Below are 13,897 nucleotides of genomic sequence, written 5' to 3' on the forward strand. Positions count from 1 at the left end.
CTTCCAATATTAAAGCGACTATTCCAGGATGCCTTAGTATGTGGCCTATAAGTCTGTCTCTTCTTTTAACTATATTTTTCCAAATGCTACTTTCTTCATCTATTTCCCGCAATACCTCTTCATTTGTCACTTTATCCACCCATCTGATTTTTAACATTTTCCTATAGCACCGCATTTCAAAAGCTTCTAATCTTTTCTTCTCAGATACTCCGATTGTCCAAGTTTCACTTCCATAATTAATCGAATAAATAATAAAATGTCAACAGATAATATTTTTTTAGTAATATTAGGCGATAAAATCTCCGCTTAAAAACACTATACTCCAACGGCGGTTAATTTCAATTTCTATGTACGCAGAAACAAATACGTTATTAGTTTTTACTAATTACCTTCTCTTTAGGTAATTTACCTTGATTTGGCGATCAAAGAGTCCTTGCTTTCAGCAGTCTTCTGATAGCTACTGAAAAGACAAATAAACACTTTCGTATTCCTTCCGCAGATGATCGAAGTAGAGAAGCGAACGAAAAAGGAAGTTTCCGTAAACACGTGGCGTAAAAGAAAACTATTTTCCGCCGGCACGCCAGGGTGGGCTCTGCGGGAGCGACAGTGCTTTCTCTTCCTGGCAGTTTCCTATGTGCGCATGCGCACAACAGCTAAACACCACGCCGCTGGAACTGTGAAGCGCACAATTCCGTACAAAGATTTTCGTATCTTTTTCATAAACTGGGGGATGGCTACTGACATTAAGCTTAAGGATTAATAAAAATAACCGATTATTGGGGATTTTTCTTAAGCCAGAAATGCAACACTTGCTTATCGCATTCCAATCACACGGGTAGGCAGCTAGACGGCGTTCCAAGAATCTTCAAAAGGTTTTCAAGCTCTTTTGCCAGGGTAGTTCTAGAAAAGCGGATGAACTAAAAAGAAAAGCGCTACGTCGTTTTTAGTAATAAAAAATTACGCGTATAGAATTTTATTTCGAAAATACAAGTACATCGTTAAATTGTTAATTACATTTTTTTTAAATTTCGGTGCTCCTTTGATCAGCCAAAGAAACATAGTTTTTTTGTAATTTTTTTATTTCGCGTCGTTTATTATTGTATGTAATGAATGAAATGAAATGGTAATCGCATAAAAATACCGAACCCAAGTTCAGAATCGAACACAGGAACATCAGACGATTGTTATAGAACCCGACAACTAATGTGATTTTTTTTTTCTCTTAGATTCATTTAAAAAATCGTAACGAAAAATTTCAGTCTACATATTAATTGTTGGATTTACATTTAATTTACACCATTATGTAAGTTATTTGAAGACACAATTAGTTTATCCTGGATAATCTCAAGATTTTTTTTTTAACCTCAGATTTTTATTCCTTCTTAAACACATAATTAACTAGATGAATCACGGCTAATAAGAATCGCTAAATTCGTACCTGGAATCAAACCAGAACCTTCGACATGTTAGCAGGTTGTTTGATCCAGTCGACCTACTAAACCGATTTTTTTATGCCTTATAATACACTTTAAAAGGAAAATTCAATTAAAAGATTATCGGTAAATATTTTTTAAATGTTACGAATAGAATTAAAAATATTTTAACGCTCGTTCCGAATATTTTCAAGTAAAAATTAATCTTCGTGTAATAGACGGTAAGCTATTTAGGAGTCGATCATTTATTTTGTAAAAATAAACTAGTGTAAACTGATTTCTAACATTTTTAATCTAATAAATATTTAAAAAATGGAATATTTGAGTAGACACTAATTTAGTAATTACAATGACATGTAGTTTTTTTATCGTGTTTATGTGGGTGTAATATCGCACTTAATAAAATCTTCGGTGTCTGAAATTTTATTTAACTTAGCTGTTCATTTACAGTACGTGTCTTTACAATAATTCTAACCTTTTTACGAAAGAATTTCTGTTAAAAAGATTGTTTAATTTAGTCATATTTTATTTGAATAATACAAACAAAGGATACAAATTATCGTTTCAAAAATTGTAATTATATTAAAAATTTAAATAAACTCACCTTAATCAGTTATAATAAATATCTCGATAAAAATATGTAAATTGGATGGTTACGAATGGATTAGGTTACCACTTCCCTGGAAGCATTGCGTAATATACCATGACTTCCCGACAACAGTGTTGTCGGATTTCATCAATTTTTTCTCTATATTCACTTTTCTCTGCTTCATCTCAGTACGGCAACGATCTTCACCGATAACATCTTCCAACTACCCTACTTTTAAACAAAAAAAAAATAATGAAAAATTATTCCATCTAAAATTTAGTTTACAGACCATCAATTTAGTTTCAATCACCATCAATTTTTTTTTTTACATTATACGTTGTCTAATATTAAATTATTTTTACTTATTTTAGTTGTGATTGCGATACGTTTCGGTTTCCAGATTTAAATGGAAATACACATTTTGACCATCCCTAAATCCATTTTGACTAGTTTCGGCGTGACGTAAAAATATAAAATATTTTGATCTTTAAAGGGAAGACTCATCGGTTTGAATCAGACTTCATCTCCTTTTATTTTTTTTTTCAACTATTTATTTTAATTTAAATATACTGATTTAATAATTATTAACCCGTGATTCTAAAAAAAAAATTACGATACATAATAATTCAATGATAATAAAAAAAAAAGAAAAAATAATTAGCGAAATAAAATTTTACATACTTTTAAAAATGTGTAAATTTAATTTAATAGGTATTACATACGTGTGTATATGTAATTGATGTTCGTGAAACATCTGATTATTTAATATTAATTGAAAATCGTATTATTTTTGGATTTTCTAGTTTACTTACGTAACAAACATCTGTAAATAAGGAATATTTGAGTAGACACTAATTTAGTAAATACAATGATAGGTAGTTAAGTTATCGTTTGTGAACCAACGGAATAAAGACGGTTTTCGAGTGTTACATCGCACTCATTATCTCAAAGGGGAGGGTTAATAAAATCTTTTGTGTATGTATTATGTGGGTTTACGTGAAATTTTATTTAAGGTACCTTGAAGTGCATTTACATCATACTGAAGTACGTTCCTCTCTAAGTTAGTTTAAGTAAGTTTAATCTTTACACGTAAGGATTTTTAGTTAAAAAGATTGTTTAATTTACTCTTATTTTATTTGAATAATACAAACAAATAATAAAACCACTGGAAGTTATCGTTTCAAAAATTGTATTAATATTAAAAAAGTAAATAAAACTAATTATTTAATCAGTAATAAGTAATAAAAAGATTTACATTTGATGCGTTACAAGTGAATTAGGTTATGTTAAACTGTTGGCTCGAGGCTTTAATTATTTTTTATAAACATTACCCCAGACACAGATGAAATTACTCAAATAATGGGGTTCTATGTTATCTAATAGTAACCCTAAAAAAGTAAATAAAATTTACGCTAATATAATGTTTCAAACAAATACATAAAATTAAACGAAGTAATAATAATACTTATAATAATAATAATAATATTTTAATTATTTATATAATTTAAAAATATATATATTTACCCGTCGATTTCCGTGGTGGAGTGGTAGCGTCTCGGTTTTTTATCCGGAGGTCCCGAGTTCGAAATCCCGTCAGGCATGGCATTTTTTATACGCTACTAAATTCCATTTCCATATTCCCATACATAAGCTTCTCTATAAAACGTCGTAGTAAATTAATTCATGAAATAAAAAAATAAGTAATTAAAAAAAAATAAAGATAAATTTAACTTAATAGTAATGCATATATTAAAAAAAATCCGTTTTATAATATGTTACTTTATAAAAAGGTAGTCTGTAAAAATATCTCTCCGACGTAGTTTATGAATTCTGATGTAACAACAGATGTCGTATGTAGCCAGCTTCGGGCTTGAACGAATGTACGCGGAAATTAACGAACGTCAGACTGAAGGACAACCTTTCTAGACGCTTGTTGGTGCGTTAAAACATGTACATTTTTATTAAATCTTGCGTTCGTTTGAAACATCATAAATTGGTTTTATTATATTTATTATAATGTGAAATATTATTCAGGAATATGTTTAACAGTGGTATTACTATTAATTTGTAATTAAAACTAAACTTGTATGTAAGGTAAGTACAAAATTAATCGGGTTTTGATAAAAGTTCAATGCAGCAAATTACCTAGTTTATATATTTGTGTGTCTGTCTGTCTGTGTGTGTGTGTGTGTGTGTGTGTGTGTGTGTTTTATATATAAATAACCTTTATTTATCCACATGATTACAATTAGTAATACTAGATGAAATGTTTCTTACAACTAAATATTAGTACATAAAATAACTTTTTCTATACTATCATCCACATTTCATTTTAGTTATATTTGTAAATCTTGTAAAATATTTTAGTGTAACTGTTCATTTTAAAAAAATCTTGTACTAAGCTTTTAATATTTTCTTAACTTACACTTTAAGTATAAATATAGTCTATGTAACGTACATTTCCTATTATACAATTATGACCCAATGATATTTATGACATGTAAATGAGGTGACTTAGGCTGACAATTCCCTAGACCTGTGGTTAATTGAATTTCAACCGTCAAGTATTCTGGCATTTACTGTCTAGTACTCAGTTTCATATAAAAGTAGCTAACTTGTACTAGGCTTTGAATCTCATAACCTTTGACTTTGAGAATCAGCTATTAAACAACTGATTTGTGGTGAGTTAGTCAGTTCTGTGGGCTATCCAATATGAGTTTTTATACAGTAATTTAAAAAAGAAGTTTACACAAATTATATATTTGTAAGTACACAGTATTCAAAATAATTTGTTTACAAATTCTCATAACAGATTTTTAATCGCGTGTAAAATATTCTAATGTGCATATACTTTGGATCTAAATTTCTTTCTTTCTACCAAATCGTTTAAATGGAGAAAATTATCATATTTTTTTTGAAACTCTCCAATTAAGAGGAAATATGTGGTTTCACCACGATGGAGACCCAGCACATTTCAGTCGGTCGGTATCAGATTTCAATAAATCTTGTTTTATATATATATATATATGTACATACACACATATAAAAAACATGACGTAAGTCAATCATAATGAACGCCCATTAAAAACTACTGAAAATCGTGACGGGAAACACAAGTAAACCAAACAACACGAACGAAGATGCGATCTTCGTTCGTGTTGTTTGGTTTTATATATATATATATATATATATATATATATATATATATGTGCGTGTGCGCGTGTTATGTTACCATTTGTTCCTGATGCGTTCATACTGTTATATGTTTTACAAGTCCGATTCTTTGAGAGAATAAACACGTATAAAATTCACTGGAGCGAATATTTGTCAGATAAATGTATTTCTCTTATTTCATATATATATTACATACACACAAACACACACTCATACTCACAGTGCAAAAAAAAATAATCCTTGTTCCATGAAATTAAAAGGAAATTTTAAATAAGAATGCTCTTTAAACATTAAATAACCAATTTTTTTATTTGCGCTGAACATAAACCACAAGATAAAATTAATCTTGTTTTAATGAACGAGTATAAAAATTGTAATAAATTTACAATTTAATACCATTAAATGATTAAAAAAAAATAATAATTAAAAATTTATGATTAATGTAAAAATATTATTAATTTTTAACAACATGGAATCTGATGTTGACAACACATGATTTTTTGTACGCCTATTAAATTACACTTACACTTTTTTTAAATGTAAATACCTAAAATTTTATCTCATTAATAATTGTAGATATTTTTTCTTTTTTTTTGCTATTGATTTATTATTCATTGTAATTTTTTTTTATAATGAAAGGTTAATAATTATTAATAAATAAAAAAAAAAAATAAAAAAAATGTAGATGAAAAAGGAGATTTTAACCGATGTGCTTTCCTCTTTCAAATATTTCATTAATTAAAATTTTTTTTGGCTATAACTGGAACAAATGAAAATAAATACCATTTACGATATATCGTTGAAATCCTTTCAATGTGGGCTTATTACTGCAGTTAGAAACAAGATTTTGGGGTTTTTTGGACACTTTTGGTTCAGTGGATTGCAATCAAAAGGGGAGGTGCACAACGAGATGTTACAACAGTCCTAAACACAAAATTTTAACGTCCTACGGCTAATCGTTTTTGACTTATGCCAAATACTTAAAAGTACATACGTACGTAAAGACGTCACGCCGAAAGTAGTCAAATTGGATTCAGGGATGGTCAAAATGGATATTTCAGTTTAAATCTGAATATCGAAATTTTTCGCGATCACAATAATTTCTTACTTCGTACAAGGAAGTAAAAATGAACTAAAATTAAAACGGGTATTAAGAAACTATTTTTTCATGCATTTTGAATTATTTATTTATTAACAAAATGGATCACTTTTTACGTTTTTTTTTTTATTTTTTAAGATAAATTCTCTCTAATGATCATCTTATAAGTTTTTTCGGAAATTTTTATTAAATGACTTTTTATTATAATTTTTTTAATTTAAAAATACACAGAATATATGTATAAATCGATCGAAAATATTTTTCATTCTATTTTCCTGGCATAGATCTAAAGGTATACTGCAAGAAGGAAAAGTATGATAATCAGTCAAAAAGGGGTATGGTCTTTTTTTTAATTTCTCGAAGTTTTATGTCTGAGGAATCCCAAAAAACAACAACGGGTCTTTTCCCGTTGTTGCAATTTTCATTCGTTTTACTTATTTAATTTTAAATATTTAGTGATATGCGATATCAAATTTCTATTCGCGCGCGTGCGATTGTTTTAACGTGCACTTTTGTATTAATAAAAAGTCACCTGATTTGAGGTTTGTCCGAAATGGAACATTAAATAAACGGTAACTATCAGTTCTATTTTATTTATCGTAAATACAGGGTGATTTAGGAAGAAAGGGAAATAATTTGGGAACCGATTCTAGATCTTGAAATAAAGGAAAAAGTTCACGTACAAACATATGTCCGAAAACGCTTCTTTGTAAAGTTACGGCTAGCGTAAATTTCGCTCGGATTTCAGTTCCCCTGTGAAATAAGTCATACTGAAATTTTTAAGGCGTTATATAAGGGGTAAAATTGATGGTTTCTTATGTTTTTTGACCTGTAAAATAGAATTAAAAAAAAACAGTACCATCATCCCTTATTTTCACGATATCCAGCGTAGAACAGAAAAGTTCAGTGACGAAAAACACGTTTTTTTAGGTTTGAAGTAGAATAACTCTATTAAACAAACTTGTAGAGTTTAACTTAAATTCTATTATACCGTATTTAAAAATCTAGTAGTTTCTGAGAGTCTGTTTTTCACGCAAAAAACTACTAAACCGACTTTTCTGAAATGTTACGTAACCTGGAAGGACCATATGATTACTGTAATCACGAATGTTTCACCGTTTCAAAATTGTGGGGGATTAACTAACTTACGGTAACAACCGGATTAGGTCCTTTTCGTTTCTTGCCCTTCCGTCCATAAGTTTGCAAGTTTCTTGCATGGAAATATCTCAAATAGTAGGAAATATTTTTTTACCCGTACGGAAGACAGGTAACCGTTAAGATGGAAACCGACTTTTTTGAAACCCGTATACTTCAAATTATTAAAAGTTTCGAATCCTGTACTAAGTATTCGGTGTAGTGACCGGTTAGTATTGTAGATGAAAAAAGCCAGTAGCGTAATATTCGTTGAAATAATTACATAATGATTAAAATCTATCATATAAAAAGAAAATAGAGAAAAAAACTTTTAGAGGTAATTATTATTTATTAAAATTTTTGGAGGTAGCTTTGAGATGAATCGCTGGAAAACATTTGTCGTTGGGGATATATACTATATTTTTGTAATATATGTTTTATATTTGTAAAAAATGTTCCAAGCGATGATACTGACTGTCTCACCTGAATTTGCGTCAGGTGTCGCAAGAACTTTGACAGCAACGTTTTGCACATTGTTGTCAAGGGCATTGATTTCTGTCGAACGTTCGCCTTCAGTTCATCGATACTGAGGGTTGTAACATTTGATAAGAAGTTTATTAAGTAAGTAATTATATATATATATATATATATATATATATATATATAATTGAATGTTTGTCTGTCTGTGTGTCTCTTAAGCCTTTCTAAACCGTTCATCCGATAGCATGAAAATTTAGGGAACGGTTGGACGCATGCCAGGGAAGGTTTCTGAATTAGTTTGGACCCGCTAGGTAGCGCTTTGGTCGAGATATTTTGAAAAATTGTATTTATGGTCCGATTTGCCTCGTATTCAGAATACGTGTTACTTAAATGGAAAGAATTATCTCCGCAAAAAATGGTCCCGCTAGTTGGCGCCGGGGTTGAGATATTTAGAAAAATTATATTTATGGACCGATTTGGTTCGTATTCAGAATATGAATATTAGTTACGTGAAAATAAATATTTTTGCAAAAACTGTACCCGCTAGGTGGGGCCGGTGTCGACATATTTACGAAACAAACAAATATTCAAATAGACTTTTTTATTCTATATATATATAAAAAATGCATGTTCGTATGTGTGTCCGCTAAAGATAAAAACACTAATGGACCGATTTACGCGCGGGAAAACGGGGAAAAGAGAAAAGGGGAAAACGGGAAAGGCTAAAAAGGAAACTGGGTGAGCGATGATGGAGAAGAGCGAAATAAAATAAATTTCTTGTAGTAACAAATGCTTTAATAATAAATAAAAATAAAAAAATAATAATTAAATAGTTCAAGAGATAATGATAAAATAATACCATAACATAATTTATGAAATTGTATAGTTTATACGTTGACAGAGGACTTTTGCTAAGAGGAATTTTAGAGGTAAATCTTTTTTTATTTAATTTTTTTGGGATGAGGCAAAATCAGTCTAACTAATGCGTCGAGGGGGAGAGAGGGACGGGAGTTTTAACAAAACTTCCTTCGCTCTGATTGGCTACCGTCAGACAGTACTGAACAAGCGTTGTACAATTCAAATACAACCGAAAACATGTGTACATGTGTGTGTGCGTACGTATGAGTATATTGCTGTGCGAGTAACACGTTAATATAGACGTTTTCTTATAAAGACATTTCTTATATAGACGTTCGATATAATTAAATTAAATCAAGATTTGTCGATTATTTTATATTTATTACATTTTATTTAAAATAATAATTAATCTCCCTTAATATTTATAATTTTTTTTTTTAAATATTACGATAAAGTTTATCTGTTTTGTAAAGTAATTAAAAAAAAAAAAGATTCTTATTTAACTTATTAAAAATAAATCCATTAAAATAAAAAAAAATAGATTGTAATAAAATCTTTACGGGAAGGAAACGAAGCTATATAAATATATTACTAGGATGAAAAATTATGATGCAAGTGTTATCGCACATAAAAAAATATAACAAGACGGTCAGGAACCGCTTTGCTGGCCGTTCCCGTGTTACTAGAGAGCCTCCTAAAATTTTTAAATTTACCATCTGTTAAAAACAATAATTACAATTACTGTTTTTAAGATGCTTTTTTTCTAAACGGCAATTGCAATTATTATTTTTAAACGTTGCATATCTTAGGTTAAGCTGAGAGCGGATGATACTCGGTCCGGTCACAGTCTTTCAATAGATTTCAATGCCTCGGCACAAAATGAAGAAAAGCCAAAAACTGTGACGCTACATTAAAGACTTCACAATTTATCATTAAAGCTAAATCGTCTAGATGAAAACCCTTTTTTTATTTATTTTATCGCTACGTTGCTTAGATAGGGAGATATGCAGCGTTAAAGACAAAAGTGGCCTTTTACCTTTAAAATGGAACATTTCCGTTTAACAAAATCGGAAAAAAGAAATTAAATGTAAAATTTTAAGATTTAAACTATTTTATTGCAGTTCACTTCTTTCTTTTTCCTGTTTAGCCTCCGGTAACTACTTTTCAGATAATACTTCAGAGGATGAATGAGGATGATATGTATGAGTGTACATGAAGTGTATGTAGTCTTTTACAGTCTCAGTTCGACCGTTCCTGTGATGTGTTAATTGAAACCCGACCACCAAAGAACACCCGGTATCTACGATCCGGTATCCAAATCCGTGTAAAAATAACTTACTTTAGTAGGATTTGTAAAAAGGATAGTAAAAAGAACTATCGGCAATTAAGAAATGCTATAAACAGGAAGTGTAAACTGGCGAAAGAAGAGTGGATTAAAGAAAAGTGTTCAGAAGTGGAAAGAGAAATGAACATTGGTAAAATAGACGGAGCATACAGGAAAGTTAAGGAAAATTTTGGGGTACATAAATTAAAATGTAATAATGTGTTAAACAAAGATGGTACACCAATATATAATACGAAAGGTAAAGTCGATAGATGGGTGGAATATATTGAAGAGTTATACGGAGGAAATGAATTAGAAAATGGTTTTATAGAGGAAGAAGAGGAAGTTGAGGAGGATGAAATGGGAGAAACAATACTGAGATCTGAATTTAAGAGAGCATTAAAAGATTTAAATGGCAGAAAGACTCCTGGAATAGACGGAATACCTGTAGAATTACTGCGCAGTGCAGGGGAGGAGGCGATTGATAGATTATACAAACTGGTATGTAATATTTATGAAAAAGGGGAATTTCCGTCAGACTTCAAAAAAAGTGTTATAGTAATGATACCAAAGAAATCAGGGGCAGATAAAGGTGAAGAATACAGAACAATTAGTTTAACTAGTCATGCATCAAAAATCTTAACTAGAATTCTATACAGAAGAATTGAGAGGCGAGTGGAGGAAGTGTTAGGAGAAAACCAATTTGGTTTCAGGAAAAGTATAGGGACAAGGGAAGCAATTTTAGGCCTCAGATTAATAGTAGAAGGAAGATTAAAGAAAAACAAACCAACATACTTGGCGTTTATAGACCTAGAAAAGGCATTCGATAACGTAGACTGGAATAAAATGTTCAGCATTTTAAAAAAATTAGGGTTCAAATACAGAGATAGAAGAACAATTGCTAACATGTACAGGAACCAAACAGCAACAGTAGATATTGAAGAACATAAGAAAGAAGCCATAATAAGAAAGAGTCCGACAAGGATGTTCTCTATCTCCGTTACTTTTTAATCTTTACATGGAACTAGCAGTTAATGATGTTAAAGAACAATTTAGATTCGGAGTAACAGTACAAGGTGAAAAGATAAAGATGCTACGATTTGCTGATGATATAGTAATTCTAGCCGAGAATAAAAAGGATTTAGAAGAAACAATGAACGGCATAGATGAAGTCCTACGCAAGAACTATCGCGTGAAAATAAACAAGAACAAAACAAAAGTAATGAAATGTAGGAGAAATAACAAAGATGGACCACTGAATGTGAAAATAGGAGGAGAAAAGATTATGGAGGTAGAAGAATTTTGTTATTTGGGAAGTAGAATTACTAAAGATGGACGAAGCAGGAGCGATATAAAATGCCGAATAGCACAAGCTAAACGAGCCTTCAGTAAGAAATATAAGTTGTTTACATCAAAAATTAATTTAAATGTCAGGAAAAGATTTTTGAAAGTGTATGTTTGGAGTGTCGCTTTATATGGAAGTGAAACTTGGACAATCGGAGTATCTGAGAAGAAAAGGTTAGAAGCTTTTGAAATGTGGTGCTATAGGAGAATGTTAAAAATCAGATGGGTGGATAAAGTGACAAATGAGGAGGTATTGCGCCAAATAGATGAAGAAAGAAGCATTTGGAAAAATATAGTTAAAAGAAGAGACAGACTTATAGGCCACATACTAAGGCATCCTGGAATAGTTGCTTTAATTTTGGAAGGACAGGTAGAAGGGAAAAATTGTGTAGGCAGGCCACGTTTGGAATATGTAAAACAAATTGTTAGGGATGTAGGATGTAGAGGGTATACTGAAATGAAACGACTAGCACTAGATAGGGAATCTTGGAGAGCTGCATCAAACCAGTCAAATGACTGAAGACAAAAAAAAAAAAAAAAAAAGTAGGATTTGAACGCTAGAACTCTCGATTTCCAAATCAGCTGATTTGGGAAGACGCGTTCAGCGCTAGACCAACCCGGTGGGTTATTGCAGTCGCTGATAAACTTTATTTCCCCTATGGGCTCGATCAAACGCGGAGAAATACTTTAAAATTTTTTTAAATGTTTTTTCTCGCCGATCTTTTTTTTTAATTTGATTATTTTTTTAAATCTGAAGTATACGGTCAAGAAGATTATTCAAGCTTTAATTTTTTATTTATTCGCCATTTTAGACCTGTCGGTTGCAAAATTAAAGTAGTTTGATCAGAATCATTTTTTATCGTGACACATAGGTGTCCTTCTAATTTTTACTCCTTGTACGAAGTAAAGGAAGTATAACGATCAGAACAAATTTCGGTTTTCATATTTCAACGGAAATATTCATTTTGACTAGTTTTGGCGTGACGTCTGTACGTACGTATGTATCTCGAATAACTCAAAAACGATTAGCTGTAGGATGTTGAAGTTTTGGATTTAGGACTGTTGTAACGTCTACCTCCTCTTTTGATTGCAATCGACTGGACCAAAAGCGTTCAAAAAAACGCAAGATCAATAAAATTTGGATTTTGGACTTTTACTGCAGTAAAAAGTCCTCATCGATAGCTTTTCAATGATATATGATAAGTGGTAATTATTTTCATCGGTTCCAGAGTTATAGAAAAATTAAATTTTAATTAATGAAATAATTAAATTCGGTACGAATCCGACTTCGTCTCCTTTTTTTTAATCATTTTTTAAAATTGATTTGTTAATAATTATTAACATCTGATTGTAAAAAAAAATTACGATAAATAATAATTCAGTAATAACAATAAAATAAAAAAAAATTAAAACCTTTCAAAAGTTATTAATGAAATAAAATTTTACGTACTTTTCATTTAAAAAACTGTGTATATGTAATTTAATAGGCGAACAAGGAAGTCATGTAGTGTCCGCATCAGATTTTTTATGATTAATTCACCATATAAGATAGAAACTTGACAAGTGACCTTGTCGCTCACTTGTCAACAATAAAACTAAATCGGGGAGGCGCACCCCTTGTTACAATTAAAACTATTGAAGTTCTTATATCTAAAAGGTAGCAATTTAGGCTGCCACGCCTCGGTCGCTGTATGCCAGCTAGTACCTGTCCACCATTTAACAGCGCTTGGAGCTATTTTGGCTGGTGGCCAGCCATTATCTCAAGGAAGGATTCCTACAACAGAGCTTAGGAGTCATTATTACATTACACAACCCTTAAAATTAACGATGACGGTTGAACATAGCAACCTCATCGAGGAACTCACACACGGTCCGACAATGCGGCTCTCGCCAGATTGACTCGGAACGGAACCCTTCGGGCTTCCCCTGGTGACGGACTTTTCCACAACTAGGTGCGCATCTTTAAACAGAGCCGTACGGTTAGACAAATTACTGTTACCACGGCTTGCAGGGATTCGGGAACATTGCGGCGTGCCAAAGCATAGAGGACAGAACGCCAACACAAGGAAGGAAATGCCGCCTCTATATAAATAAAAATAGCCAAAACATATTTGCAGTCGGCGCTTTCCACCTCGGCAAGAGCATTTAAGATGCAGTCCTCGGTGCCAACCCCTGTAATGAAACCGTATCGGCCTCGATTTAGAAAACAGCTTATATCGATGCTTTCCTCGAGCCGTTCCACAACCAGCCTTTCAAGCAACTCGCCGAGAACCGGCAAGAGGCTGATGGGTCGATAACTGCCGACCTCACCAGGATCCTTTCCAGGTTTCAGGAGTACCCTTAACAAGGCCACCTTTCAAGCAGCTTAGGCATCCCGTGAACAGTCTGCCAAGCGGTTCTCTTATGACAGGCAGTAGATGGTAAAAAATATCCGGGTCAAGTCGGTAAATAAGTACTGTATA

The 13,897-nt window shown here is 31.5% G+C and overlaps 2 protein-coding genes across 14 annotated transcripts in view; one reads left to right on the plus strand and one right to left on the minus strand.

The window, feature by feature from the left end:
- Positions 1-3,849, minus strand: part of LOC142326453 (uncharacterized) — a 102,517-nt gene extending 98,668 nt beyond the window's left edge. Inside the window, exons 1-2 of the mRNA XM_075368982.1 lie at positions 3,547-3,849; positions 2,038-2,253 (exon numbers count right to left, since the gene is read on the minus strand). The gene's annotated coding sequence lies outside the window, so the exon portion shown is untranslated. The remainder of the gene's footprint in view (positions 1-2,037; positions 2,254-3,546) is intronic.
- LOC142326454 (uncharacterized) overlaps positions 1-13,897 on the plus strand; it is a 161,834-nt gene that overhangs the window by 20,854 nt on the left and 127,083 nt on the right. The gene's annotated exons all lie outside the window — the stretch shown is intronic.

Source organism: Lycorma delicatula, chromosome 6 (assembly GCF_047948215.1).
Source record: "Lycorma delicatula isolate Av1 chromosome 6, ASM4794821v1, whole genome shotgun sequence".
In the NCBI taxonomy this organism is placed as follows: Eukaryota; Metazoa; Arthropoda; class Insecta; order Hemiptera; family Fulgoridae; genus Lycorma; species Lycorma delicatula.